Genomic DNA, 27,580 nt, shown 5'->3' with positions numbered 1-27,580 from the left:
TTTAGAAATAGCTCGTTCTGATTAGCCCATAATTGTTTTTTTTTTTTTACTTCTGGCCATCTCGCTCCCGTGGGAGTAAGACTTTCACAGGAGCGGACACTCTGATTGGCTGTCAGCAACATGAGAAAAATATGCTGGAAGCAATTACAGGACTCGGGACTTAGTCTTCTGTCCTTAAGTTAAAAAAAAAAATGATATAAGGGGTCATGGTAGGGATACTCTGCACCTTAGATCCCATGTGGGGTCCCAGAGGGACCCCCCTTCCTCTGGGGCCAAAATGGAGAGAAAATTGTGGTATTACTGCAAAAATAAAAATGGCTGTCTGGGGCATGTATATTTAAGGGGAGGGGACACACAGCCCCTCTCCCTGAGGCGTTTGCGGCCCTAGAGATCCCATCCCCCGGGGCCCAATGCATTTCTTAAGGGGAGGGCGGCACTTGGCCCCCCTCCTCCTCCCCAAGCTGTGTTTTGCCCTGGGGGCCCAATCTCCTGGGACCCAATGCATTTCTTAAGGGGAGTGGGGTGTGTGGCCCCACTCCCCAAACCGTATTTAAATCCAGGAAACTCATCCCAGGGGGCCAATTAAATTATTTAGGGAAAGGGGAATGCAGCCTCCCTCTTTGGGCCCAATTCATTAAATAAGGAGAAGGGGCAGTGCGGGCTGCCTCCGTAAGCCCTTAATGGCTCCAGGGACCCCATCACACGGGGTCGGCTCAATTGCAGGGTCCCCAGGGCTTATTAAGGCTTAGGGTGGGGGGCTGCATACCCCCCTTAGATTTTAAGGCCACAGGGGATGGGATCTCCAGGGTAGAAGAAGGCTCGGGGACTGGGCCCGCATGGCTCTCACCCCTTTTTTGAATGTGTTTGGCCCCAAGGGATGGTTTCCCCAGGACCTATTAAGACTTGGGGAAGTGCTCTCGCTCCTCTTTTTATTGGAATTAGACCCAGTGGATAGGGTCCCCGGGACCAATTAAGGGTCGAGGAGTTGGCTGCACCCCCGCCTTTAATATATATGTTTATATATGTTTTGGCTCCAGAGGGTGGGGTCTCCCGGACCCGAAGGCCAACTCTATGCTACATACGCCAAAGGCTGTGCACTGTGTAAGGTTGACATCCTGCTGAGGGTTTAATCACAGGGTCTGGCGGAAAGTCAACCTGTGGCCAATCCCTGCAGTGCACGGCCTAAGGCTGTGCTCAGTGTGGGGTTGCTTGCCTGCGGGAAGTTGGAAGCAGGACCTGGATGTAAGACTGTCTTGCAGCCAGACCCTTCGGCTAACCTCATGCCATGCTCTACCAAATGCTGTGCATGGCATGGGGTTGGCTGTGTGTGGGGTGGTGGGGGCCGACAGCCTCCACGCAGGTTGGATACTGGCCAGGCCCTGTATCCAACTTCCTGCTGAGGGCTGTGCGCAGCGTGTGGTTGGTTGTCTGGTGGTTTGCCGCACGTCCGGTCCATGCAGGGTGGATGGTAGTATTTATGCATAGTAATAAAATATTACTTTATGTTAATAAAAACTGGAAATTCACTGAAAAAAAACAGAGGTTTAAGTAACGTTATAGTTAGGTGAATATGTCAGTTACAACATTAACGTTTTGAACTTAAAAAAAACATAGAAATTCACCAGCTATAGTCAGCAGTGCTACCTATAACTTGCACCCCACCATGCACTGCTCGTGGCCACACATATTACATCACTCATGACATGTTCTATAACATAATTTATGACATTACTGCTATATTTCTAAGGTTCTTACTGAATTCACTGGAAGAACCAAAGGTTACTGGGAGGTTATAGTTAGGCTGACATTTCACTCATACAAAACCAGAGAAATTCAGCAGTTCTAGTTAGCTGAGCTAACTATAACTGGTGCTCCCACAATGCACTGCTTACGACCTTACTCATTACATCACTCATGACATGGTTAGTGACGTCACTGATGATGCACCCTCTTACCCCCCAATATAACCATTAATACACCCACTCCCAACTTCCACACTACCATTGTCAAAAACATTGACACACCCATACTAGTACTTACACACCCACTCGATAAGTCATAGGTCTGCACACACTTCCACTCGCTCACTCATACAGCTGCTGATCTATCCACTAATTCACCCATACAGCCACTCACACACTCCTAGAGCTATTCACACATCTACTCACTCACCCATATATAGTCAATCACACAGCCACTTAACCATACAGATACAAACAGACTCACTTATTCATGCAGATATTACCATGTACTTACTCACCTATACAATATCTGACACAAGCACACACTCACCCATACAGCCTCTATCACAATCTCTCTCTCACACATACACTTACCTATACTGCCTTTCACATATATAGTTACTCACCCATATACTACTGATGCATCCATTCACTCACCAACCCAGCCATAAACACACTCAGTCACCTATACAGCCTCTCACTTACACACTCACTAACCCATACAGCTAGAGACTCACCCACTCACTTGTCCATGCAGGCATTCACACATCCTCTCACTCACCCACACAGAGTCAGACACCCATACAAGTACTCAGACAACCAGTCAACCACCCATAGAGCCACTCATGTACCCACTCACCAAACCATGCAGCCACTTAGACACCATATCAGAAGAAAATACCAGCTGTAAAAGCAACTATAAAATGGCAACTTCTTCAACTTTCCACTCTACGATCATGAGAAAGGCAGCAAATGAAATCATGTCTTTCACTTTAGACTACGGTGTCTCCACTTGTGAATGGTTAGCCTCTGTTCACCATTTCCCTCTCTTTCAAAACGAGGTTCCTGTCTCCGCGTGTTCGCAATGATCGAGGAGAAATCGCCAAATAGAATAGGGGTCCAAACCAATATTTAGTTTCAGTTTGTTTTAATTTAAATACTGCACAACAGTTTATTATGTAGCCTTGAGTTGCAAATTAAAGTTTACCATTACTTAAATTGTGTCTAAACTCCTCAACTTAAAAAAAAAAAAAAGAATCTGTCTCTTTAACACCCTTCTTCCTCCAATACAATCTTAGCTCAGTGTACCTAGCAACCCAGTGAACCAGTAGGTTACATGTTCACAGCTTTAAAAAGAGATACAACAGAAGTGGTTTACTCCACAGATTCAAAAGTATATCCATGCCTGTATTTCTTTTTTTAAACAACAGCCAATAATAGAACTTCTTGCCAATGCATCCAACACACTACCTAATTGTATTCACTTACATGCTAAACAGCATCCAATTAAATATATATATATATTTTTAAACCGCCACTTTAACTGCTTTTCATTTGGAAAACTACTCCATTCAGCTCCAATGTCCTCCTGACTGCTATTGCTCCTTAAGTTCAAAATGCCTAGAGTGTGGTTTGAGGGCCACAGCTATGACTACTATCCTAACAAGACTTCAAAAAAGAGAGATATTGAAAGGTACCTGGGTTTGCCAAATGTGGAGATTAGTTGGTTTGCACAGAGAGGCGCAGAGTTTCATCAGTTGACACAAATTGACTGGGATAGGGCTGGAAATCCTAATGAAGGATACCCTTGATGAACTGATGTCGCTTTTTGCTCATACTGTTTGGTGTACTCAAAAATATGCCAAAGACAGAAATGGAAGTGGTCAAATCAATTTTGTCCACAGATGGACAAATCTGAGAACTGAGAAATTCAGCTTTCCTCAGATATCATAACATGGGCTCTATCTACAGCAACAATTTATGTTTTGACATTCATGGAATGTATTGAAGTGAAGGAGTTCACTTTACAGACGAAGGAAAAAGGGTGTTCCTATGCAACCAGAAACTCTGCATACAGTCTTGACAGACTCACCCAAGAGCCCAAAATGTTGTTAATGTTTTAGTAAAATATATATATATTAAAGAATTTTTGTACTTGAGACGATGTCGTGCTGATCGTGATCATGTTGCAAAATCACAAAACAAAAGCTGACATTCTACGACCACCACCAAATTCAAATATTTTAACTTAAAAAATTCATTCTAACTATTACAATATACACATCACTAACTTAAAGAACATGTTTGTACACATATTTTTGTAGTAACTGTTTAAAAACTGTGTTTGAACCCTACTTCCTGTCTTCATCATTACTCCGAGTGTCATGATGACCTTGGTAACAGCAACAATCTTGCCTATTTTTTAAGAGGTGTAAAATACATATATGCACACATTTTACAGTATTGTAGACACTAAGGTTTATTACTGCACTGTTTAAAGTCATTTTTGTATGGTTGAATCTGTACAAAAACAATCTTTTAAACCAATGTTCCATCTTCACGAGAATTCTGAGTATCGCAAAGACGTCAGTAACAGCAATGATCATGCCTTTTAAAAAAATAAAGTGTAAAACACATAAAACCACACATTTTACAGTATTTTAGACACTAGGGGGTCAATTACGATGGCCACCGCAACGGCAAAGGGGACCGTCGATGGGCGGGAAAGCGGCAGATGGACTTCCCGTCCGCTGCGGACCCCCCCGCCATCCTAATATGGCGGGGGGTCATTCAGGCATGGATGGCGGGTGGATCACCCCCGCTGAGCCGGCGGTGGCTACCGCCGACCCGGGCGATCCGCCCGCCATTCTAATAGGGGTTTATTAGTACACTGTTTAAATTCATATTTGTCAAGGTAGTTTGCATAAAATTAATCTTTAAAATTAATCTTCCGTTTTGGCAGTGACGCCAGGCATCACAAATACGTCGATACCCACGATGGTACACAGTGGGGGGCCATGCTGGCGGTCACGGCAGCATCACAAATATCGTGCATGATTGATTAAAAAAATCAGTTTTGGGCACATATCTTGTGTCACTAATACCTCCATTTGTCAAACATGAGGCCAGAGTACCACTACCCTGACCCCTTGTGTCACTTTTTAAAATACATTTCAGCCCCCGGAATAATACATAAAATGTCAGCCGCAACTTTCTGTTAATGTTACTTCCAGGAAATCAGAGAATCTCCGTTGGTGTGCGCTTTCATCGTTTACCACAAACTTCTTTCAATTTAATCATGATCACAGCAAATCTTTAACAAAAAAGCCACGACAAGAGATATCATTATACTGTTCGGATTTGATTTCTCAAGAACTACTGAACCGATTTGCTCGAAATAGCAAAAATCGCAATCTGTGAAACATTTACTTTTCTAATTTTCTAATTTGGTGTAATTCCGTCCAGCAGCTAGGGCTATAGCACTCTTATTTCACTGCCCTATTTCTTGGTCGCCACTGCACAGATATATATATATATATATAGATATATATATATAGATATATATATTTCATCAAATTCCCAGCAACAGCAGCTTAGCCGAAGAACGGGACATGGACTCCAATTTGCGTGCAGGTATATTCTTCTATTTATTCACAAACAATGACCGGCATGCCAGATGACGTGTTTCACCCAACTAGTGGGCTTGATCACATGACCAGACTTAGCTGTTTTTTCATTTTTAAGCCCCCTCACCCTATAAGTGTCATGTGACTTAATAAACATAAACAAAATACTCCACTTAAAAACATGTTACAGGCGAATTAGTTGATCCTCTTGCAAATAAATACAATAATGAGGGGCAAATGATTCATACATAGTAAAAAAGTTTTTACATAATAAAAAAAAGAAATGGTGAACCAAGGGAACTATTGGAAAATCATCAACCCACAAAGTAGAAGAGACGAGGGATAGAACTGTCTCTGACTCCCTCATACACACTTGATCACACACAACAGAGACATAATATAACAGAAAAAAGGCAAGTATAGCAGTCTAGGATGCTTGAAAGTGGGAAAATCAATAGATTTTATAATACTGCCCTCACACACCCGAGAGTGTCATGCTTCATCATTGGGCCGCATCATACACCAAGGTGCAGACCAACACCTTTGGTGGAGCGCAATTTTTTAGAATGAATGATGAAAGCCGGTGGTGAGGGTAAAGTATAAAGACAGAACAGTCAGAATAAACACAAAATTGTGCTTCTAAGAGAAAAGGACAGCAAATAGTCTCTCAAAGTAAAGGGACCAAAGGAAAAGCAGAAAAAAATCTAAAACTGTCTAGGGGTTGACCCTCACACTTTTATTCTTGTCAACCTCTGGCAGGGTTAAAATAAAGGAAATGGGGTATCCAGGGCAGGTAACGACCCTATAATACCCCTGCTAAAACCAACCTGTTTCTGCCAGCTATTTACGTGCCCAGCCGGGTCACTCTGGCATTCATCAGGGTGTTGGTCCCTTTGATGTGGCCTGTACCCCTTGTCGGGTATTTATTACCTTATTCGCTCGGGGCAGTATCCCTGCTTCACTCTTTTGAAATTTCCAAGAGGATGGACATATCTATAAAAAGAAGAGGAAAACAGTGGATGATCATTCCCACTCAACCTCTTCTTCCAATTACGCAAAATCATCATTGAATATCCCACGCATCCTTCTTACGTGAACCATATTCTCTCAATGCAGCCTATCTTCCAGCACACCCAGTGCCCCAATTTGAGGGAACCTCTAGCAACCGTCACCCTCACCACAGGTGAACAGGTTTCTGAGTTACCTCTGTGCGTATATATACAGACAGTGATCCGAATAAAATAGCCAGCCTATCGGTAAAAACGTGTCCTGTTCAGAGCGATTTCTGTGTCACACCACGTGTTAATAATCTCTATCGCCACTACATGTGCCCATCTAAACACTTAACAATATAATACTCACAAGAGTTTACGAAAAAATGCTCTAAACCCGGGACAGCGGGGGAGGGTGCTCTTGTCGTCACACTCTGTATGAAAAATGGTCAATGACATAAAAAGACTCGTTTGTATGGCACATAGACACTCGCGTTGGAATTAGTCTCCTAGCCAAAAAACCTTCTTTACTTTGGTTCCTTGACTACCACCCACTAAGGTATTCCGTGCACTGGTAAAATTCGCAAAGCGGCTGCCTGATGGTCGCGATGCCAGAAGTTTACTCACATCCACTCAGTCTCTCCACTCAAGGCATCCTTACACCCAACTACGTGGCCAAAGAGCATTCATGCTCCGAGTGAATTAATCACACTCCCGCATATAGATCAAGTGCTTACTACTCCAAAGAGGCACTCTATCCTCTTTCCCCTCGTCTGTCCTCCGCCGATACGGATAACTCCCCTCGAGTCCCTTTTTGAAGAGGAGCTGTTTTCGTGTACGCGGGGTCCTCCACGCCCATTCTGTGTATTACCCAGCACACTCCCTGTTTCACCGAAATAGAAAGAGGCCTTCTAGATGCTATCAGGCCAAATTATATTCGAGGTGGCCATCTTTGAATTCCTGCCGGTTAACGATGATTTCATTCTTATAAACCAGAGGTATTCATCTTGGTTGTGGGGAAAGAACGGGGGGGTCTAATTGTACTCGTATTTTATCATTCTACCGAGTATTAAATTAATGTATCGTGTCACTGGTATGTACAAGAGAGCAGTGCGCTCCAATAAATGGAATCTTTAGTTTAACCTCTCTTCAAATACATATCGGTCATATTTCCATATGCCAATTCCCATTGTGTGATTCCATATAACTGGAACCATGGGATTCCATCGTTTAGTCCTATGGTATGGCTTTTCACACGCTCTACCCATCTCTGTTCTCTCAGTAGTAGGAAGCTGGAGGTGTCATTTACGTTCTGCGGAATAAAGGGTTTATCCACCACTAGCCACCTCAAGTCTTTCTCATCATGTTTTTTCTCCAAAAAGTGAGCAGTAAGTTTCGTGTTAGATTTACCACAGCGTATTGTGCTCATGTGTTCTAAAATCCGGACTTTTACTTTTCGTGTGGTCATGCCCACATATAATAAATTACACGGGAACCTCAGAATGTAAATGAAGTTTTCAGTATTACATGTGGTGTGTTGTCTAAGTTCCCACGGGCTCCTCAGACCAATGTCAATGTTTTTCCCATTAATTGACAGGGGGCAGGCTCTTCAAGATCCGCAGGCATAATGTCCGACCACTGGGGGTAAAAAATGTGGGCCAGAACCCAAGTGACCCACATCTCTAGTTAGTCTCGGGCGAGTATTCACAATGATGTTCTTAATACTTGCACTCTTCTTAAATGCAAATAAGGGGACAGGTTGGTTCAGTCCATTTGAATTAAGAATCTGCCACTTCTTCTGAATGATTTTCCTAAGGTTGTTCGAAACTGTGTTATATGTGGTCACACAGATACTCCTGTCCGTAGTCTCTCTCTGATTGGTCTCAAGGAGGACATCCCTATTGCAATTCCTTGCTCTTTTCTGGGCACTTTTAATTACACCCTCAGGATAGTCTCTGCTTCTTAACTTCTCACTTAGGATCGTTGCTTCCTTTTTATAGTCCTCCACATGTGAACAGTTCCTGCGAAGACGCAGAAACTGTCCATAGGGAAGATTTTCCCTCAGAGTCCGTGGGTGGAAGCTCAGAAAAGATAGTAAATTGTTCCTATCCGTTTCTTTGTGGAACACACTGCTAGTCAGACCCCCTCCCTCGGCTTTGATATTCAAGTTGAGGAATGGGAGGGTATTGTTCGTGATTGATCCAGTGAAGAACAGGAAAGGATTCCTCAAGTTAAGCCAAGTTAGGAAGGTCTCAGCCGAGGCCCTATCCCCCGCCAAACAATAAGAACATCGTCTATGTACCGATGCCAATCCCTTATGTTGTTCAAAAAGGGGTTGGACGGTTGAAAGATTACCTCTTCCTCAAACTTTGAGACATACAGACATGCCACACTGGGGGCACACGAGCTCCCCATGGATGTTCCGTGGGTCTGTAGATAGAACTTATCTTCAAACTTAAAGAAGTTCTTAGTGAGTACCATTTCCAACAGGCAGAGAGTAAAAGCCCTTGGTGTCTGGAAAATCCAATTCTCTGAGAACAATATGTTTTCAATCACCCTCAGAGTCTCTTGTTGGGGGATGTTGGTATAAAGAGATTCTATATCCAACCCAATCAATAGGTCTTTATCTACATCAAACTCAAGGTCTTTAATGAGATTAAGTACTTCTCTGGTGTCTTTTAGATAGGCCGGCATCTTTTGTACAATTGGGCGTAAGTAGAAATCACAAAACTTGGACAAGGGTTCCAGAATTGAATTCACACCTGACACGATCGGCCGCCCCGGGGGTGGTCGTGTTGGTTTATGTACCTTGGGCAAGGTGTAAAAGTAAGGTACCGTTGGCTTATCATTACTTAGAAAAGAGGCCTCATTCTGGCTTATCCAATCATTCGACAGGGCTTCCTCCAACAAAGAGGCAATTTGAGTCCTCAAATTTTCTGTGGGATCCCTCTCAAGTATAGTGTAGTTCCTCCTATCATTTAGGAGGAGGAGACATTGGGCGTTATAGGTATCTAGGTCTTGGATAATTATCGCCCCGCCCTTATCCGCTGGTTTTATTACTATTGATTTATCATCTTTGAGTTCTTGTAGGGCCTCGTTTTCCATTTTGGAAAGATTAAAGAATGGTCTCCTTACTCCTCTTACGTCCAGTTGATCCACCTCTCTCAATACTGCCTGTTCAAACACCCCTACTTCGGGCGGCAACTGATTGAGGGTAGGGACAAAAGTCGACTTATTTCTGAATCCAGTGTCACCCCCAGTATTAACAGCTTCTTTCCCCTCGAAATAAACTTTCAAACGGATGTCTCGAAAGAACCCAGCTAATTCACACTTGAGTTTGAAATTATCGGGTTGATTAGTGGGTACGAAACCTAATCCTTTGGCTAATACTCTTTCCTGTGTAGGTGTGAGGGTTAGTTTGCTCAAATTCATAACCAGACTTACTCCCTGCTTGTGCTTGGTTCCCCTTCCCGGGCCATGCTGCGTGTGATCCTCTGGTTCAGATCGTCCCACTGCACTCTCTGTGTTCTCTGTGCTCTCTGTCTCCCCCTGCCTCTCTCTAAAAAAGGCGGATATTCTTTCTGGAAGAATTGTGGAGGACCCATCTGTAGCCGGACGAGTCTGGTTTTTTTGTTTCGCTATATTTTCTTTGTTCTTAATACACTCGTCGTTAGTGTAGGGGTAGACCTTTTCCCTTGAAAATTTCTTCAGGTCTTTCTGAAGTTTTTGGACTTTGGAATTGACCAAGTAGTCTTTATATTCATTGACTACTTTGTTTGTCTCCTCTAATTTCTTTTTGAACACAGAGATTTGGATCGATGTTTTTAGATTATCTTCACTCGCTTGTATTTGGATCAACAGTTCGTCTGAGATCTTTTTAGCTGTCTCTATGATCAATATCAGCCAATCCCGGGAGCATCTCCACGCTATCAACGACCAATTTTTCCTAAAGGTAGAGTCTTCCAAGAAGATCAATGGTTCGTTGACTACTAGGAGACCCCCAGGGGCTGCATTCGCTCTCAGGTACTTCGTGAGGATTGCACCATGTAAAATCGTTTTTACTTGTGTTCCTTTTAACTCGGTAAGTGCATCCCACCCCTCCACCTGTGTAAGTGCCTGTGTAAGTGCAGTGTCCCCCAACAGGGACGGACAAGCTAAAATACGGGCTGCTGCCTCATCTCCATACGAGAGGCCTTGTTCCTCTATTCCAGATCCTATTTGAATCTTATAGGGGAACCACCTTAATGTTGCGGGGAAATGCCCCTTATTGTCTCTACGGCTCAGCGGCCGTGCTCAATCATCAACCCACAAAGTAGAAGAGACGAGGGATAGAACTGTCTCTGACTCCCTCATACACACTTGATCACACACAACAGAGACATAATATAACAGAAAAAAGGCAAGTATAGCAGTCTAGGATGCTTGAAAGTGGGAAAATCAATAGATTTTATAATACTGCCCTCACACACCCGAGAGTGTCATGCTTCATCATTGGGCCGCATCATACACCAAGGTGCAGACCAACACCTTTGGTGGAGCGCAATTTTTTAGAATGAATGATGAAAGCCGGTGGTGAGGGTAAAGTATAAAGACAGAACAGTCAGAATAAACACAAAATTGTGCTTCTAAGAGAAAAGGACAGCAAATAGTCTCTCAAAGTAAAGGGACCAAAGGAAAAGCAGGAAAAAATCTAAAACTGTCTAGGGGTTGACCCTCACACTTTTATTCTTGTCAACCTCTGGCAGGGTTAAAATAAAGGAAATGGGGTATCCAGGGCAGGTAACGACCCTATAATCCCCCTGCTAAAACCAACCTGTTTCTGCCAGCTATTTACGTGCCCAGCCGGGTCACTCTGGCATTCATCAGGGTGTTGGTCCCTTTGATGTGGTCTGTACCCCTTGTCGGGTATTTATTACCTTATTCGCTCGGGGCAGTATCCCCGCTTCACTCTTTTGAAATTTCCAAGAGGATGGACATATCTATAAAAAGAAGAGGAAAACAGTGGATGATCATTCCCACTCAACCACTTCTTCCAATTAGGCAAAATCATCATTGAATATCCCACGCATCCTTCTTACGTGAACCATATTCTCTCAATGCAGCCTATCTTCCAGCACACCCAGTGCCCCAATTTGAGGGAACATCTAGCAACCGTCACCCTCACCACAGGTGAACAGGTTTCTGAGTTACCTCTGTGCGTATATATACAGACAGTGATCCGTATAAAATAGCCAGCCTATCGGTAAAAACGTGTCCTGTTCAGAGCGATTTCTGTGTCACACCACCTGTTAATAATCTCTATCGCCACTACATGTGCCCATCTAAACACTTAACAATATAATACTCACAAGAGTTTACGAAAAAATGCTCTAAACCCGGGACAGCGGGGGAGGGTGCTCTTGTCGTCACACTCTGTATGAAAAATGGTCAATGACATAAAAAGACTCGTTTGTATGGCACATAGACACTCGCGTTGGAATTAGTCCCCTAGCCAAAAAACCTTCTTTACTTTGGTTCCTTGACTACCACCCACTAAGGTATTCCATGCACTGGTAAAATTCGCAAAGCGGCTGCCTGATGGTCGCGATGCCAGAAGTTTACTCACATCCACTCAGTCTCTCCACTCAAGGCATCCTTACACCCAACTACGTGGCCAAAGAGCATTCATGCTCCGAGTGAATTAATCACACTCCCGCATATAAATCAAGTGCTTACTACTCCAAAGAGGCACCTCTATCCTCTTTCCCCTCGTCTGTCCTCCGCCAATACGGATAACTCCCCTCGAGTCCCTTTTTGAAGAGGAGCTGTTTTCGTGTACGCGGGGTCCTCCACACCCATTCTGTGTATTACCCAGCACACTCCCTGTTTCACTGAAATAGAAAGAGGCCTTCTAGATGCTATCAGGCCAAATTATATTCGAGGTGGCCATCTTTGAATTCCTGCCAGTTAACGATGATTTCATTCTTATAAACCAGAGGTATTCATCTCGGTTGTGGGGAAAGAACGGGGGGGTCTAAATGTACTCGTATTTTATCATTCTACCGAGTATTAAATTAATGTATCGTGTCACTGGCATGTACAAGAGAGCAGTGCGCTCTAATAAATGGAATCTTTAGTTTAACCTCTCTTCAAATACATATCGGTCATATTTCCATTTGCCAATTCCTATTGTGTGATTCCATATAACTGGAACCATGGGATTCCATCGTTTAGTCCTATGGTATGGCTTTTCACAAGCTCTACCCATCTCTGTTCTCTCAGTAGTAGGAAGCTGGAGGTGTCATTTACGTTCTGCGGAATAAAGGGTTTGTCCACCACTAGCCACCTCAAGTCTTTCTCATCATGTTTTTTCTCCAAAAAGTGAGCAGTAAGTTTCGTGTTAGATTTACCACAGCGTATTGTGCTCATGTGTTCTAAAATCCGGACTTTTACTTTTCGTGTGGTCATGCCCACATATAATAAATTACACGGGAACCTCAGAATGTAAATGAAGTTTTCAGTATTACATGTGGTGTGTTGTCTAAGTTCCCACGGGCTCCTCAGACCAATGTCAATGTTTTCCCCATTAATTGACAGGGGGCAGGCTCTTCAAGATCCGCAGGCATAATGTCCGACCACTGGGGGTAAAAAATGTGGGCCAGAACCCAAGTGACCCACATCTCTAGTTAGTCTCGGGCGAGTATTCACAATGATGTTCTTAATACTTGCACTCTTCTTAAATGCAAATAAGGGGACAGGTTGGTTCAGTCCATTTGAATTAAGAATCTGCCACTTCTTCTGAATGATTTTCCTAAGGTTGTTCGAAGCTGTGTTATATGTGGTCACACAGATACTCCTGTCCGTAGTCTCTCTCTGATTGGTCTCAAGGAGGACATCCCTATTGCAATTCCTTGCTCTTTTCTGGGCACTTTTAATTACACCCTCAGGATAGTCTCTGCTTCTTAACTTCTCACTTAGGATCGTTGCTTCCTTTTTATAGTCCTCCACATGTGAACAGTTCCTGCGAAGACGCAGAAACTGTCCATAGGGAAGATTTTCCATCAGAGTCCGTGGGTGGAAGCTCAGAAAAGATAGTAAATTGTTCCTATCCGTTTCTTTGCGGAACACACTGCTAGTCAGACCCCCTCCCTCGGCTTTGATATTCAAGTCGAGGAATGGGAGGGTATTGTTCGTGATTGATCCAGTGAAGAACAGGAAAGGATTCCTCAAGTTAAGCCAAGTTAGGAAGGTCTCAGCCGAGGCCCTATCCTCCCGCCAAACAATAAGAACATCGTCTATGTACCGATGCCAATCCCTTATGTTGTTCAAAAAGGGGGTGGACGGTTGAAAGATTACCTCTTCCTCAAACTTTGAGACATACAGACATGCCACACTGGGGGCACACGAGCTCCCCATGGATGTTCCGTGGGTCTGTAGATAGAACTTATCTTCAAACTTAAAGAAGTTCTTAGTGAGTACCATTTCCAACAGGCAGAGAATAAAAGCCCTTGGTGTCTGGAAAATCCAATTCTCTGAGAACAATATGTTTTCAATCACCCTCAGAGTCTCTTGTTGGGGGATGTTGGTATAAAGAGATTCTATATCCAACCCAATCAATAGGTCTTTATCTACATCAAACTCAAGGTCTTTAATGAGATTAAGTACTTCTCTGGTGTCTTTTAGATAGGCCGGCATCTTTTGTACAATTGGGCGTAAGTAGAAATCACAAAACTTGGACAAGGGTTCCAGAATTGAATTCACACCTGACACGATCGGCCGCCCCGGGGGTGGTCGTGTTGGTTTATGTACCTTGGGCAAGGTGTAAAAGTAAGGTACCGTTGGCTGATTATTACATAGAAAAGAGGCCTCCTTCTGACTTATCCAATCATTCGACAGGGCTTCCTCCAACAAAGAGGCAATTTGAGTCCTCAAATTTTCTGTGGGATCCCTCTCAAGTATAGTGTAGTTCCTCCTATCATTTAGGAGGAGGAGACATTGGGCGTTATAGGTATCTAGGTCTTGGATAATTATCGCCCCGCCCTTATCCGCTGGTTTTATTACTATTGATTTATCATCTTTGAGTTCTTGTAGGGCCTCGTTTTCCATTTTGGAAAGATTAAAGAATGGTCTCCTTACTCCTCTTACGTCCAGTTGATCCACCTCTCTCAATACTGCCTGTTCAAACACCCCTACTTCGGGCGGCAACTGATTGAGGGTAGGGACAAAAGTCGACTTATTTCTGAATCCAGTGTCACCCCCAGTATTAACAGCTTCTTTCCCCTCGAAATAAACTTTCAAACGGATGTCTCGAAAGAACCCAGCTAATTCACACTTGAGTTTGAAATTATCGGGTTGATTAGTGGGTACGAAACCTAATCCTTTGGCTAATACTCTTTCCTGTGTAGGTGTGAGGGTTAGTTTGCTCAAATTCATAACCAGACTTACTCCCTGCTTGTGCTTGGTTCCCCTTCCCGGGCCATGCTGCGTGTGATCCTCTGGTTCAGATCGTCCCACTGCACTCTCTGTGTTCTCTGTGCTCTCTGTCTCCCCCTGCCTCTCTCTAAAAAAGGCGGATATTCTTTCTGGAAGAATTGTGGAGGACCCATCTGTAGCCGGACGAGTCTGGTTTTTTTGTTTCGCTATATTTTCTTTGTTCTTAATACACTCGTCGTTAGTGTAGGGGTAGACCTTTTCCCTTGAAAATTTCTTCAGGTCTTTCTGAAGTTTTTGGACTTTGGAATTGACCAAGTAGTCTTTATATTCATTGACTACTTTGTTTGTCTCCTCTAATTTCTTTTTGAACACAGAGATTTGGATCGATGTTTTTAGATTATCTTCACTCGCTTGTATTTGGATCAACAGTTCGTCTGAGATCTTTTTAGCTGTCTCTATGATCAATATCAGCCAATCCCGGGAGCATCTCCACGCTATCAACGACCAATTTTTCCTAAAGGTAGAGTCTTCCAAGAAGATCAATGGTTCGTTGACTACTAGGAGACCCCCAGGGGCTGCATTCGCTCTCAGGTACTTCGTGAGGATTGCACCATGTAAAATCGTTTTTACTTGTGTTCCTTTTAACTCGGTAAGTGCATCCCACCCCTCCACCTGTGTAAGTGCCTGTGTAAGTGCAGTGTCCCCCAACAGGGACGGACAAGCTAAAATACGGGCTGCTGCCTCATCTCCATACGAGAGGCCTTGTTCCTCCATTCCAGATCCTATTTGAATCTTATAGGGGAACCACCTTAATGTTGCGGGTAAATGCCCCTTATTGTCTCTACGGCTCAGCGGCCGTGCTCAATCATCAACCCACAAAGTAGAAGAGACGAGGGATAGAACTGTCTCTGACTCCCTCATACACACTTGATCACACACAACAGAGACATAATATAACAGAAAAAAGGCAAGTATAGCAGTCTAGGATGCTTGAAAGTGGGAAAATCAATAGATTTTATAATACTGCCCTCACACACCCGAGAGTGTCATGCTTCATCATTGGGCCGCATCATACACCAAGGTGCAGACCAACACCTTTGGTGGAGCGCAATTTTTTAGAATGAATGATGAAAGCCGGTGGTGAGGGTAAAGTATAAAGACAGAACAGTCAGAATAAACACAAAATTGTGCTTCTAAGAGAAAAGGACAGCAAATAGTCTCTCAAAGTAAAGGGACCAAAGGAAAAGCAGAAAAAAATCTAAAACTGTCTAGGGGTTGACCCTCACACTTTTATTCTTGTCAACCTCTGGCAGGGTTAAAATAAAGGAAATGGGGTATCCAGGGCAGGTAACGACCCTATAATCCCCCTGCTAAAACCAACCTGTTTCTGCCAGCTATTTACGTGCCCAGCCGGGTCACTCTGGCATTCATCAGGGTGTTGGTCCCTTTGATGTGGTCTGTACCCCTTGTCGGGTATTTATTACCTTATTCGCTCGGGGCAGTATCCCCGCTTCACTCTTTTGAAATTTCCAAGAGGATGGACATATCTATAAAAAGAAGAGGAAAACAGTGGATGATCATTCCCACTCAACCACTTCTTCCAATTAGGCAAAATCATCATTGAATATCCCACGCATCCTTCTTACGTGAACCATATTCTCTCAATGCAGCCTATCTTCCAGCACACCCAGTGCCCCAATTTGAGGGAACATCTAGCAACCGTCACCCTCACCACAGGTGAACAGGTTTCTGAGTTACCTCTGTGCGTATATATACAGACAGTGATCCGTATAAAATAGCCAGCCTATCGGTAAAAACGTGTCCTGTTCAGAGCGATTTCTGTGTCACACCACCTGTTAATAATCTCTATCGCCACTACATGTGCCCATCTAAACACTTAACAATATAATACTCACAAGAGTTTACGAAAAAATGCTCTAAACCCGGGACAGCGGGGGAGGGTGCTCTTGTCGTCACACTCTGTATGAAAAATGGTCAATGACATAAAAAGACTCGTTTGTATGGCACATAGACACTCGCGTTGGAATTAGTCCCCTAGCCAAAAAACCTTCTTTACTTTGGTTCCTTGACTACCACCCACTAAGGTATTCCATGCACTGGTAAAATTCGCAAAGCGGCTGCCTGATGGTCGCGATGCCAGAAGTTTACTCACATCCACTCAGTCTCTCCACTCAAGGCATCCTTACACCCAACTACGTGGCCAAAGAGCATTCATGCTCCGAGTGAATTAATCACACTCCCGCATATAAATCAAGTGCTTACTACTCCAAAGAGGCACCTCTATCCTCTTTCCCCTCGTCTGTCCTCCGCCAATACGGATAACTCCCCTCGAGTCCCTTTTTGAAGAGGAGCTGTTTTCGTGTACGCGGGGTCCTCCACGCCCATTCTGTGTATTACCCAGCACACTCCCTGTTTCACTGAAATAGAAAGAGGCCTTCTAGATGCTATCAGGCCAAATTATATTCGAGGTGGCCATCTTTGAATTCCTGCCAGTTAACGATGATTTCATTCTTATAAACCAGAGGTATTCATCTCGGTTGTGGGGAAAGAACGGGGGGGTCTAAATGTACTCGTATTTTATCATTCTACCGAGTATTAAATTAATGTATCGTGTCACTGGCATGTACAAGAGAGCAGTGCGCTCTAATAAATGGAATCTTCAGTTTAACCTCTCTTCAAATACATATCGGTCATATTTCCATTTGCCAATTCCTATTGTGTGATTCCATATAACTGGAACCATGGGATTCCATCGTTTAGTCCTATGGTATGGCTTTTCACAAGCTCTACCCATCTCTGTTCTCTCAGTAGTAGGAAGCTGGAGGTGTCATTTACGTTCTGCGGAATAAAGGGTTTGTCCACCACTAGCCACCTCAAGTCTTTCTCATCATGTTTTTTCTCCAAAAAGTGAGCAGTAAGTTTCGTGTTAGATTTACCACAGCGTATTGTGCTCATGTGTTCTAAAATCCGGACTTTTACTTTTCGTGTGGTCATGCCCACATATAATAAATTACACGGGAACCTCAGAATGTAAATGAAGTTTTCAGTATTACATGTGGTGTGTTGTCTAAGTTCCCACGGGCTCCTCAGACCAATGTCAATGTTTTCCCCATTAATTGACAGGGGGCAGGCTCTTCAAGATCCGCAGGCATAATGTCCGACCACTGGGGGTAAAAAATGTGGGCCAGAACCCAAGTGACCCACATCTCTAGTTAGTCTCGGGCGAGTATTCACAATGATGTTCTTAATACTTGCACTCTTCTTAAATGCAAATAAGGGGACAGGTTGGTTCAGTCCATTTGAATTAAGAATCTGCCACTTCTTCTGAATGATTTTCCTAAGGTTGTTCGAAGCTGTGTTATATGTGGTCACACAGATACTCCTGTCCGTAGTCTCTCTCTGATTGGTCTCAAGGAGGACATCCCTATTGCAATTCCTTGCTCTTTTCTGGGCACTTTTAATTACACCCTCAGGATAGTCTCTGCTTCTTAACTTCTCACTTAGGATCGTTGCTTCCTTTTTATAGTCCTCCACATGTGAACAGTTCCTGCGAAGACGCAGAAACTGTCCATAGGGAAGAGTTTCCATCAGAGTCCGTGGGTGGAAGCTCAGAAAAGATAGTAAATTGTTCCTATCCGTTTCTTTGCGGAACACACTGCTAGTCAGACCCCCTCCCTCGGCTTTGATATTCAAGTCGAGGAATGGGAGGGTATTGTTCGTGATTGATCCAGTGAAGAACAGGAAAGGATTCCTCAAGTTAAGCCAAGTTAGGAAGGTCTCAGCCGAGGCCCTATCCTCCCGCCAAACAATAAGAACATCGTCTATGTACCGATGCCAATCCCTTATGTTGTTCAAAAAGGGGGTGGACGGTTGAAAGATTACCTCTTCCTCAAACTTTGAGACATACAGACATGCCACACTGGGGGCACACGAGCTCCCCATGGATGTTCCGTGGGTCTGTAGATAGAACTTATCTTCAAACTTAAAGAAGTTCTTAGTGAGTACCATTTCCAACAGGCAGAGAATAAAAGCCCTTGGTGTCTGGAAAATCCAATTCTCTGAGAACAATATGTTTTCAATCACCCTCAGAGTCTCTTGTTGGGGGATGTTGGTATAAAGAGATTCTATATCCAACCCAATCAATAGGTCTTTATCTACATCAAACTCAAGGTCTTTAATGAGATTACGTACTTCTCTGGTGTCTTTTAGATAGGCCGGCATCTTTTGTACAATTGGGCGTAAGTAGAAATCACAAAACTTGGACAAGGGTTCCAGAATTGAATTCACACCTGACACGATCGGCCGCCCCGGGGGTGGTCGTGTTGGTTTATGTACCTTGGGCAAGGTGTAAAAGTAAGGTACCGTTGGCTGATTATTACATAGAAAAGAGGCCTCCTTCTGGCTTATCCAATCATTCGACAGGGCTTCCTCCAACAAAGAGGCAATTTGAGTCCTCAAATTTTCTGTGGGATCCCTCTCAAGTATAGTGTAGTTCCTCCTATCATTTAGGAGGAGGAGACATTGGGCGTTATAGGTATCTAGGTCTTGGATAATTATCGCCCCGCCCTTATCCGCTGGTTTTATTACTATTGATTTATCATCTTTGAGTTCTTGTAGGGCCTCGTTTTCCATTTTGATAAGATTAAAGAATGGTCTCCTTACTCCTCTTACGTCCAGTTGATCCACCTCTCTCAATACTGCCTGTTCAAACACCCCTACTTCGGGCGGCAACTGATTGAGGGTAGGGACAAAAGTCGACTTATTTCTGAATCCAGTGTCACCCCCAGTATTAACAGCTTCTTTCCCCTCGAAAAAAACTTTCAAACGGATGTTTCGAAAGAACCCAGCTAATTCACACTTGAGTTTGAAATTATCGGGTTGATTAGTGGGTACGAAACCTAATCCTTTGGCTAATACTCTCTCCTGTGTAGGTGTGAGGGTTAGTTTGCTCAAATTCATAACCAGACTTACTCCCTGCTTGTGCTTGGTTCCCCTTCCCAGGCCATGCTGCGTGTGATCCTCTGGTTCAGAACGTCCCACTGCACTCTCTGTGTTCTCTGTGCTCTCTGTCTCCCCCTCCCCGGTACATAGACGATGTTCTTATTGTTTGGCGGGGGGATAGGGCCTCGGCTGAGACCTTCCTAACTTGGCTTAACTTGAGGAATCCTTTCCTGTTCTTCACTGGATCAATCACGAACAATACCCTCCCATTCCACGACTTGAATATCAAAGCCGAGGGAGGGGGTCTGACTAGCAGTGTGTTCCACAAAGAAACGGATAGGAACAATTTACTATCTTTTCTGAGCTTCCACCCACGGACTCTGTGGGAAAATCTTCCCTATGGACAGTTTCTGCGTCTTCGCAGGAACTGTTCACATGTGGAGGACTATAAAAAGGAAGCAACGATCATAAGTGAGAAGTTAAGAAGCAGAGACTATCCTGAGGGTGTAATTAAAAGTGCCCAGAAAAGAGCAAGGAATTGCAATAGGGATGTCCTCCTTGAGACCAATCAGAGAGAGACTACGGACAGGAGTATCTGTGTGACCACATATAACACAGCTTCGAACAACCTTAGGAAAATCATTCAGAAGAAGTGGCAGATTCTTAATTCAAATGGACTGAACCAACCTGTCCCCTTATTTGCATTTAAGAAGAGTGCAAGTACATCATTGTGAATACTCGCCCGAGACTAACTAGAGATGTGGATCACTTGGGTTCTGGCCCACATTTTTTACCCCCAGTGGTCGGACATTATGCCTGCGGATCTTGTAGAGCCTGCCCCCTGTCAATTAATGGGAAAAACATTGACATTGGTCTGAGGAGCCCGTGGGAACTTAGACAACACACCACATGTAATACTGAAAACGTCATTTACATTCTGAGGTTCCCGTGTAATTTATTATATGTGGGCATGACCACACGAAAAGTAAAAGTCCGGATTTTAGAACACATGAGCACAATACGCTGTGGTAAATCTAACACGAAACTTACTGCTCACTTTTTGGAGAAAAAACATGATGAGAAGGACTTGAGGTGGCTAGTGGTGGATAAACCCTTTATTCCGCAGAACGTAAATGACACCTCCAGCTTCCTACTACTGAGAGAACAGAGATGGGTAGAGCGTGTGAAAAGCCATACCATAGGACTAAACGATGGAATCCCATGGTTCCAGTTATATGGAATCACACAATAGGAATTGGCAAATGGAAATATGACCGATATGTATTTGAAGAGAGGTTAAACTAAAGATTCCATTTATTAGAGCGCACTGCTCTCTTGTACATGCCAGTGACCCGATACATTAATTTAATACTCGGTAGAATGATAAAATACGAGTACATTTAGACCCCCCCGTTCTTTCCCCACAACCGAGATGAATACCTCTGGTTTATAAGAATGAAATCATCGTTAACCGGCAGGAATTCAAAGATGGCCACCTCGAATATAATTTGGCCTGATAGCATCTAGAAGGCCTCTTTCTATTTCGGTGAAACAGGGAGTGTGCTGGGTAATACACAGAGTGGGCGTGGAGGACCCCGCGTACACGAAAACAGCTCCTCTTCAAAAAGGGACTCGAGGGGAGTTATCCGTATCGGCGGAGGACAGACGAGGGGAAAGAGGATAGAGTGCCTCTTTGGAGTAGTAAGCACTTGATTTATATGCGGGAGTGTGATTAATTCACGTAGTTGGGTGTAAGGATGCCTTGAGTGGAGAGACTGAGTGGATGTGAGTAAACTTCTGGCATCGCGACCATCAGGCAGCCGCTTTGCGAATTTTACCAGTGCACGGAATACCTTAGTGGGTGGTAGTCAAGGAACCAAAGTAAAGAAGGTTTTTTGGCTAGGGGACTAATTCCAACGCGAGTGTCTATGTGCCATACAAACGAGTCTTTTTATGTCATTGACCATTTTTCATACAGAGTGTGACGACAAGAGCACCCTCCCCCGCTGTCCCGGGTTTAGAGCATTTTTTCGTAAACTCTTGTGAGTATTATATTGTTAAGTGTTTAGATGGGCACATGTAGTGGCGATAGACATTATTAACACGTGGTGTGACACAGAAATCGCTCTGAACAGGACACGTTTTTACCGATAGGCTGGCTATTTTATTCGGATCACTGTCTGTATATATACGCACAGAGGTAACTCAGAAACCTGTTCACCTGTGGTGAGGGTGACGGTTGCTAGAGGTTCCCTCAAATTGGGGCACTGGGTGTGCTGGAAGATAGGCTGCATTGAGAGAATATGGTTCACGTAAGAAGGATGCGTGGGATATTCAATGATGATTTTGCGTAATTGGAAGAAGAGGTTGAGTGGGAATGATCATCCACTGTTTTCCTCTTCTTTTTATAGATATGTTCATCCTCTTGGAAATTTCAAAAGAGTGAAGCGGGGATACTGCCCCGAGCGAATAAGGTAATAAATACCCGACAAGGGGTACAGACCACATCAAAGGGACCAACACCCTGATGAATGCCAGAGTGACCCGGCTGGGCACGTAAATAGCTGGCAGAAACATGTTGGTTTTAGCAGGGGGATTATAGGGTCGTTACCTGCCCTGGATACCCCATTTCCTTTATTTTAACCCTGCCAGAGGTTGACAAGAATAAAAGTGTGAGGGTCAACCCCTAGACAGTTTTAGATTTGTTTTCTGCTTTTCCTTTGGTCCCTTTACTTTGAGAGACTATTTGCTGTCCTTTTCTCTTAGAAGCACAATTTTGTGTTTATTCTGACTGTTCTGTCTTTATACTTTACCCTCACCACCGGCTTTCATCATTCATTCTAAAAAATTGCGCTCCACCAAAGGTGTTGGTCTGCACCTTGGTGTATGATGCGGCCCAATGATGAAGCATGACACTCTCGGGTGTGTGAGGACAGTATTATAAAATCTATTGATTTTCCCACTTTCAAGCATCCTAGACTGCTATACTTGCCTTTTTTCTGTAATATTATGTCTCTGTGGTGTGTGATCAACTATTGGAAAATTCCTGGTTAAATACATTACCAATATATATATAGCTTTGCAAAGACATGCATAAGTAAATATTAAACATAGAAGAAGCACTTCTGTTTGGCAATCCCCCGCATTTACAGGGCACGCCAGCGGAACAACGTACCTGTTTGGAAGAGCACAAGCATAGCAGCAGGCAGGAGAGGTCATGTTAACGACCCAACGGGATGAAAATTGCGGAAGGAGAGAGAAAGCGACATCTATTATGGAAAATTATTATGCTAACAAATACTTTAACCAGAGTGCATAGCGAGCACACGCCCAGTGGGGCGGGACTAAGAACTGCAGTATCATCTGGATAAATTAAGTGCACAATCTCTTTCCTGCTCATATGCTAAGCCACAGATAAAGGAAAGTCTTCCAAAACGCGTATGGCATTGAAGGCGTCTACTTGCGTTGAGAGGGCCTGTCTCTGCCGGCTGCTGTCTCCCGAATAAAAAGTTGACAACGAACGTTGTCTTCACTTGCGAGAGCAACTTCATTTGGAATATATATATAAGTCGGGTCCTTCCGGGATCAGTCCCTTAGTCAGGTGGTGCGTTCACCGGCAAAACCCAAAGCCGGTTCTGTTTTAATGTCCAAACATAAAAAGATAACACACTCTCAGAAGTCCGCTCACTTGAACTATAAGTCTTTTATTCCTCAAAAACCACTACGCGTTTCGACACCAAATGTGTCTTGCTCACACGATATTCTAGCTTTGCAAAGACATGCATAAGTAAATAATAAACATAGAAGAAGCACTTCTGTTTGGCAATCCCCCGCATTTTGTGTTTACAATGGCGGCCATTTTAAAGCAGGTACAGAGATATACAAATTAATAATTTCAATACATCCACAATGCCAATAGCTATCTGCAGCACAAATCTGCCTCATTGGTCCTTCATATTTTTGAAATAATGACCACAAATTAACATGAAGATTTACACATTCAGTTTTCTAGTGCATTCTTATTGAATAAACAATGTCATTCTAGCACCTCGTAGACAAGTGCCCCGATTGCACGGAAACACAATAATACATGTGCAGCAAACTTGTATTAACGCAATATGATTAGCGTATTCCTATACAAGTAAAATATGAACAAATGTTCCTTTCTCTCCAAAATTGGGGATTGATGGCAAGCGTTCAGTGAATTGAAATATCCATGCGAACTATTGCCTGTTAGTATCTCATGCCAGGGCACTACAACGTTGGGGAATTTATGTACATGCCAAGTGGCAGTGAATTTTAGCAAGTGTTTGATCGTAAAAAAAAAAAAGTGACGATAGAACTAAACTACAGAAAGTTATATAAATATGGCATATTGTGATTAAGTGTTTTAAAAGTCATAATTCTTATCTCATTGAAAAATGCAGATGGCAGTCCTGGTGAAGAAAAGGGTAGGGAACCTGTGAAGTGTCTTGAAAAGTGATGGGTCCCTTCCTTTCCTCCTAGACAATAAGAAAATAAAATAATTAAAATCAATATACAACTCAAACAGAAGTTAACATTGCATTACTGTTAACAATTTCAGAGAAGTATATACAGTCAAATAGAACATCAAACTGGAGATAAAACAATTCAATCATCATGTAAATGCGTTGCTAATTCCTCATCGAGGTTGTGTCCTCCCGGGAATCTTATTTCCAAATCAATTATCCATTTGGACTCTTTTTTTCTAAGGGCTAATTCCCTATTCCCTCCCCTCTTACCTAGATTAACCTGCACAATGGCAAAAAATCTTAGAAGGGAGTTATTTGATTGATGTTTCTCCTGAAAGTGTTGTGCGATGGGGTAATGCAGGTCTACATTAGTGATAGCTCTCAAATGTTCTTGGATGCGTATCTTAACCATACAGGTTGTGCTCCCTACATATCTGAGTCTGCACGGACATTCAAGAAAATAGATGACATAGTTGGTAATGCATGTTAGGATCTGTGTAATGATCTTATTATTTTTTGACCCCAATAACTCAAATTCCTTAACCATATGGCTAGATTTACATGCCCCACAGTGTCCACAAGGATAGAAACCTTTAAGATTATGTAAGTTTCTATTGTGGATTTCTGTGATGTCACCTTTGACCAGAATGTCTTTAAGGCTTCTGTCCCTCCTGTATGTAATCATTGGTCTATCACTTATGCTACCACCTATGATAGTATCAGATTTTAAGATTTTCCAATTATCAGCTAAGATCTTATGAACATGCTTGGATCTGTGATTGTTGAATGTAGTTATCACTCTAGTCTGTGTTTCATCAATGTTGTCTTTCCCAGTATACTCCAGAGCTTTAGATCTGCTAGTTTCTTTTATTTTATCCATAGCTTTTTTGAGTACCCACTCCAGGTAACCTCGCTCTCTAAACCTGACTAGGATGGTTTCTTGCTCCTGGATGTATATCTCATCCGTACTACAGTTTCTTCGTGCCCTCAGTAACTCTCCATATGGAATACTCCACTTGAGTGTCTCAGGATGAGCACTGAGGGCATGAAGCAAACTGTTTCCTGCAGTTTCCTTCCGATGTAAGCTTGATACCATAATACCATCTTGTATTGTGATCAGGGTATCGAGAAATTCAATTCTGACTTTACTCATGTTGGATGTTAACTGTATATTGTAAATATTGTTATTCAATTTGCTGACAAAATTAGTTGCTTCACTTTCGCTCCCCTTCCATATAATGAAAAGGTCGTCGATATACCTCATCCATACTCTGACCTTCTCAAAGTAATAAGATCATTACACAGATCCTAACATGCAATACCAACTGTGTCATCTATGTTCTTCAATGTCCGTGCAGACTCAGATATGTAGGGAGCACAACCTGTATGGTTAAGAAACGCATCCAAGAACATTTGAGAGCTATCACTAATGTAGACCTGCATTACCCCATCGCACGACACTTTCAGGAGAAACATCAATCAAATAACGCCATTCTAAGCTTTTTTGTCATTGAGCAGGTTAATCTAGGTAAGAGGGGAGGGAATAGGGAATTAGCCCTTAGAAAAAAAGAGTCCAAATGGATAATTGATTTGGAAACAAGATTCCCGGGAGGACACAACCTCGATGAGGAATTTGCAATGCATTTACATGATGATTGAATTGTTTTATCTCCAGTTTGATGTTCTATTTGACTTTATATACTTCTCTGAAATTGTTAACAGTAATGCAATGTTAACTACTGTTTGCGTTGTATATTGATTTTAATTATTTTCTTTTCTTATTGTCTAGGACGAAAGGAAGGGACCCATCACTTTTCAAGAAACTTCACGGGTTCCCTACCCTTTTCTTCACCAGGACTGCCATCTGCACTTTTCAATAAGATAAGAATTATGACTTTTAAAACACTTAATCACAATATGCCATATTTATATAACTTTCTGTAGGTTAGTTCTCTTGTCACTTTTTTTTTTTACGAACAAACACTTGCTAAAATTCACTGCCACTTGGCATATACATACATTCCACAACATTGTAGTTCCCTGGCATGAGATACTAACAGGCACTAGTTCACATGGATATTTCAATTCACTGAACGCTTGCCATCAGTCCCCAATTTTGGAGAAAAAGGAACATTTGTTCATATTTTACTTGTATAGGAATACGCTAATCATATTGCGTTAATACAAGTTTGCTGCACATGTATTCTTGTGTTTCAGTGCAATCGGGGCACTTGTCTACGAGGTACTAGAATGACGTTGTTTATTCAATAAGAATGCACTAGAAAACTGAATGTTTAAATCTTCACGTTAATTTGTGGTAATTATTTAAAAAATATGAAGGACCAATGAGGCAGATTTGTGCTGCAGATAACTATTGGCATTGTGGATGTATTGAAACTATTAATTTGTATATCTCTGTACCTGCTTTAAAATGGCCGCCATTGTAAACACAAAATGCGGGGATTGCCAAACAGAAGTGCTTCTTCTATGTTTAATATTTACTTATGCACGTCTTTGCAAAGCTAGAATATCGTGTGAGCAAGACACATTTGGTGTCGAAATGCGTAGCGGTTTTTGAGGAATCAAAGACTTATAGTTCAAGCGAGCTGATTTCTGAGAGTGCGTTATCTTTTTATGTTTGGACCTATATATATATATATATATATATATATATTTAAAATTAATGTTTTACTATACTATGAATATTTGGTTTCTTAAAATTTATGTTTTCATTATATACTTTTTCTGTTTATTATGTTTGAACATCTCAAAAAAGTTCTGTTGTCTTTTTTAAGGTATTATCTGTTTGTATGGAAGTAGGGTTGCTAATGTAATAAGTACATTTTTAGAACTTATACATTCTCATTCATTATTAATTGATGACATTTTTTGATAATGTTGTAGGTTATATGTTTAAATATTGAAGTAATATATTTTGTCTATTTGGGTACAGTTTTTTATGTACATCTTTTCAAATTAAGAACTTGAATGCTTAGTTTTTATATAATTATTTCTATTTAGGTGTTTTTCATTAATATTTATTCTTATAATTTGCATCAGTATATTGTGAATGTTATTTTGTTTTAATAATAAATATATGTTTAATTACATTTATATAATGTGTTCAATATGATTTTACTGGCAGTAAATGTTTAATCTTTCTTTTTGTAACTTTTAATTGTGGGATTTTTTTTAATTTTAATTTCGTATCCGGTGCTTAGGTTTGAGGATAGTAAATGGGATTTTGTCTAAATTCCTAAATGTTTTCTGGTGCCGTTTAGATTGGATTTAGAAGAGTCAGTGTCATCCTTTCAAAGTTCAATTTTTTTCCTTGCTGTTACTCAGTTGCACTG

General features: G+C 42.3%; 1 protein-coding gene across 2 annotated transcripts in view; it reads left to right on the top strand.

The window, feature by feature from the left end:
- The window catches only part of LOC146866754 (uncharacterized), a 102,912-nt gene that overhangs the window by 32,063 nt on the left and 43,269 nt on the right, over nt 1–27,580 (top strand). The gene's annotated exons all lie outside the window — the stretch shown is intronic.

Source organism: Triturus cristatus, chromosome 1_2 (genome assembly GCF_964204655.1).
Source record: "Triturus cristatus chromosome 1_2, aTriCri1.1, whole genome shotgun sequence".
NCBI classification, from domain to species: domain Eukaryota; kingdom Metazoa; phylum Chordata; class Amphibia; order Caudata; family Salamandridae; genus Triturus; species Triturus cristatus.
The sequence above is the reverse complement of the archived record's forward strand: the minus strand, read 5'-3'. Positions and strand labels throughout refer to the sequence as shown.